General features: G+C 34.2%; 1 pseudogene; it reads right to left on the reverse strand.

Moving 5' to 3' along the window:
- Positions 1 to 3,155: 3,155 nt before the first annotated feature.
- Positions 3,156 to 4,169, reverse strand: LOC128037044 (30S ribosomal protein S3, chloroplastic-like; annotated as a pseudogene).
- Positions 4,170 to 5,011: the final 842 nt, after the last annotated feature.

Genomic DNA, 5,011 nt, shown 5'->3' on the forward strand with positions numbered 1-5,011 from the left:
CTTGCTTGAACATGAATAACTCCTTTTGGTATTCTACGTGCACTTTTCCGTGCACTACTGCGCCATTCTACGTGAACCAACTTTTGGTATAGGTTTTGCCATATTTTATCATTTCATAAAGATAAGTCAGAGATATATGGATATATCCATTTCATGTCAAAACAGATCTTCTATTTTTATTTGTTCCTTTCTTTAAGATTAGTTTCTTTTCTTTCAGGAGTTCTTTTTGGAATAGAAAGATTATCCTTGTCTTTGTTTATGTCTCGGGTTAAAACAAATTACGATAATTCGTCCCCTCCTACGGATTAGGCGACATTTTCTAAATTTTACGAACAGAAGCCCTTATTTTCATAGTTATTATTCCTTAAATTTTCCGAATTCGCTTATTGGAAGAAAATAAGTTTCTTGAAATTTGAATTGGATCCCCAAAGGAATCTTGAAGTTGAAAAAACTACCTAATCGTTCGAATCCTTGTTGCGAAGTCTATAAATTATACGCCCCCCTGGTTGAATCATAAGCACTTACTTCACTTTTGTTGACTCTATCCCACGTTGGTAAAACTCTCCCGAAACATAACCTAAAATCAGTTCTTCATTATCTAAAGGAATCCGGGTGGGAGTGATTTACTAATTAAACCTTCATGAATCCATTTTTTGTTCTTTTATTCCAGGTAAAACTTCCTTGACGTATCAACTACCGTAGGGCAGGAGGTTCTATTAGACAACCCGTGCTTTTTTCTTTTTTTTGCACAAATGGAGGTTTCGGATACAATTCGTATACCGGACAGATTACCATATATAACACAAAATTTCTCCACCGATTCCTTCTAGTCAGGCCTCCCGGTCTGTCATTATACCCCGAAGTAGAAAAGAATTACAATCCCATCCGCCTAAAATCCTAGGAATTTGTTGATAGTTAGAATAGATTCGTAGACCTGGTCGACTGATCCGTCGTAAATTTAAAATAGTTCTATGTGGTCCTTTTCTATTCCTTCTATGTCGTGGGTTAAAACCAAAAATATTTGTTGCGTTCCCGATGTTTCCTTACGTTATCGATAAAACCTTCTCGTAAAGTATTTTAACAATGTTTTCAGTGATGTTAGTAGATCCTATTTGAATCGTTCCTTTTCTATTCATATCAGCATTTCGTATAGAGTTATTATGTCAGCAATAGTGTCCTTACCATGGTAAACTAAAATTTTATTTGCTCCCAATTTTGATATAACCAACGTGGTCTTTTTTTTTTACTTAGTAAAGGTATATACGTGAGACACAATCTACTAATTAATCTATGCCATTTAAATACTCTAAATACTCTAACTATACTTGGGTCTCGTCTTATAATACCTCGGGAGCTAATGAAACTATTTTAGTGAAATTTAACTGTCTCAATTCGGGCGATCGCACCAAAATTCGAGTTCCTTTTGGATTCCTTCTTGATCAATGACAACAGCATTGTCATCATATCGTATTATCATCCCGTTGTCGCGTTTGAGTTCTTTACGAGTACGTACAATTACAGCTCTGATCACTTCTGATCTTTCTAGAGTTGTATTTGGTACTGCTTCCTGATCACAGCAACAATAACGTCACCAATATGAGCATATCGGCGATTACTAGCTCCTATGACTCGAATACACATCAATTCTCAGGCCCCGCTGTTATCTGCTACATTCAAATGGGTCTGAGGTTGAATCATTTTTAATCTCTTTTTCAATGTAACAAGGACGAAGAAAAAAAAATATTGTTTGTCAAAAAAAGAAACTCGCAATTGTTTTTATTCCCAAGACAGACTTCTTTCCTTTGGTTCTATATTCCTATCCTGAAATAATGAATTGAGTTTTTATAGGCATTTTGACGCCGCTATTGAAATAGCCTTTCTGGCTATATTTTCAGCTACTCCGCTCATTTCATAAAGTATTCTGCCCGGTTTAACGACAGCTACCCAATACTCGGAGATCCTTTCCCCGAACCCATACGTGTTTCTGTAGGTCTTACTGCACGGGTTTTGTCTGAAATATACGTACCATATTTTCCACCACGGCGTACATTTCGTCATTATAGGCGCCCCTTCTATTTTGTCTAGATGTAATCCGTGGGTTCAATGCTTGAAGAGCATATCTACTGAAACAAACTGATTACCTCGATATGATATCCCCTTCATTCTTCCTCTATGTTGTTTACGAAATCGGGTTCTTTGGGGTTATAGTTGATGGTTGTTGTTTATGAATTCCATCTCTACTACAGAACTGGACATGAGAGTTTTCCTCATCCAGCTCCTCGCGAAAAAAAAAAAATGACTAAAAAATATTTAATTTTAATCTTAAGATATACAGGTAGTTAATGAATAATTGAATCTTGGGATTCTTTTGTTAAGCGATTTTATCTGATCTATTAGAAATTTGTATATCTTGTTTGGATCTATTGGATATATATAAGTATAAGGAATTAAACACGGATTCTATTTCTAGATAATGTCTTATCTTGGTTTTGTTATAATGTTATAACGAATCTTTATTTTGTTTTTTATCATATTCATATCAGATTCAGATCGACAAAAATTGAACAATCAAATAAAATTAAACTCAAATTTTCGCGGGCGAATATTTACTCTTTTTCTAGTTCAGTTGTCGGGTTAACCCATGACCTCTCAGAATCAGAATAAAAAGAAATGCAGTGGTCTCTGGTTTGTTCCGCTATCCTCCTGATAAATCATTAGGATTCGTTTTCACAGAACTTCCGCATTCACGGGTTCCGTCGTCCCTATCGCTCTCGATTAATGCTTAGGTCTGAATTCTCCAATGGAGCCTTAATTTAATATTTCTATTTATTTAACAAAATAAAAATAAAATTTGTTCTTGAGTCAACCTTCTCAGTCTTTATTGACTTAAGTTAAGGCTCTTGATTTTTTCTTCAATGAACAGATATTCATCTAATTATTGATGAATCTCTATTGATGCTCTATTACATTGCTCTTTATGAGATGCTTCATAGACCTTACATATTGGAATCCTAATGTCATTTCATTGCTATTTCTGTTTTCTTTCTTTCTCTCATCCTTCTATTTATCCACATACTTTTTATTTTGCTTCACAATTTCTGATCTATTCATAATCAGATTGGTTTTGTCTTTTACTTAATGCAAAAAAAATTCAGTTGCTATAATGATATGACCAATATATCATATCTTGACTGATTCTTTGGATCCAGATAATCCGAAGCGATGAGTTGGTTATTAGTGCTATAGTTATTAGCTTATACTGTGGTCCGCCCATTTTTTTTGAATCCTAAGCCTAAAAACCCAACGAGTCGCACACTAAGCATAGCAATTATATCAAATGATCAATCAAATTTTTATTTAACCTTATAGAATTTAGAACTGCTCATTTTTTGATTTTTATGTTCAATCAAAAAATCAAAGAATTTGTCATTTTTTGTTCTATCGCAGAATAGAACGGAAAGACAAGTAGAGTCTTATTCTTATTATTCTTCGTCTATAAATATCCAAATTTTGATTCCTAATACCCCATAGATAGTTCGAACTCTATAAGAGCAATACTCAATTTTCGCTCCAATGGTTTGTAGAGGAACCCTACCTTCTCGGATCCATTCGACACGTGCGATTTCTTTTCCGTCGATACGCCCTGCAATTTGTATTTGAATTCCTTTTGTATCCGCTTGCTCAGTTAATTCAATAGCCTTTTTCATTGCCTTTCGAAATGAAACTCGATTCTTTAATTGTCCGGCTATAAATTCGGCAAGAATATTAGGGTGCCCATAAGGATTTCCAATTCTTGTAATAGCAATGTTGAGTTTTCGGTTCATACAATTAAGTTCTTTTTGCACATTCATCTGTAGTTCTTCGAGTTTTCGTGGCTTATCTTCAATTAATAATTTAGGAAATCCCATATAGATTATCACCTGAATTAGATCCAGTCTTTTTGAATTTCTATACGTGCAATTCCCTCGACACCAGAAGATAGTCTCATATTTTTGTACATAATTTTGATACAGTCTCTTATTTTTTATCTTCTTGTAGACCTCGGAATACTTTTTCGGTTGTGCAAACCAAAGAGAATGATGACTTTGGGTTGTACCAAGTCTGAAACCAAGTGGATTTATTTTTTTGTCCCATAATCCCTCCACTACTATATATATTAGATATGTCATATTTGTGTTCTTATTTATCCCTTTTTAGCCATCCTAGCCATCCGGTGTTTTTGGTTTTGGGCGGCATATATCTGTCAAGTGGTTCAAATTCAAGATCTTTCAATGCAATAGTTATATGACAAGTGGGTCTTTTATCAGATAACTCCGTCCTCGAGCTCGAGGTTTCAGTCTTTTCAGAGTAGTTCCTCATTTACTGCGACTTGACTAATGATTAAACCTGCTTCATTGAAACCCTATTGTGACGAGCATTTGCTGCTGCAGAATAAACCAATTTTAAAATGGGATAACATGCTCGATAAGGCATGAGTTCTAGTATCATAAGTGTTTCTTCGTAGGAACGTCCACGAATCTGATCAATTATTCTTCGTGCTTTGTGAGCAGACATACATATATGTTGACCTAAAGCGTATACTTCGTCTGAAGTTGTATATGGGTTCCTCCTGTGTTTCTTTATCTTTATCATAAAGTTTACCTCTCACTAATGAATTCATTAATTAATCTCTATTTTTTTTATTATAATTTATTATAATAATATTAACGACGAGATTTATTATCATTTTTTGCGTGTCCGCGAAAATTTATAGTAGGTGCGAATTCTCCCAACTTATGTCCTACCATACGATCCGTTATATAAATGGGCAAATGTTCTTTTCCATTATGGATAGCGATAGTATGGCTGATCATTGTGGGTATAATTGTAGATGCTCTGGACCAAGTTATTATTATTTCTTTCCGCTTTTGTATTAAGCCTTTCGATTTTTTAATAAATGATTTGCTACAAAGGATTTTTTTTAGTGAACGCGCCATTTTTTACTTTAAAAATATATTTTTGTTTTTGTAAA

Source organism: Gossypium raimondii, unplaced genomic scaffold (genome assembly GCF_025698545.1).
Source record: "Gossypium raimondii isolate GPD5lz unplaced genomic scaffold, ASM2569854v1 Contig00187, whole genome shotgun sequence".
In the NCBI taxonomy this organism is placed as follows: domain Eukaryota; kingdom Viridiplantae; phylum Streptophyta; class Magnoliopsida; order Malvales; family Malvaceae; genus Gossypium; species Gossypium raimondii.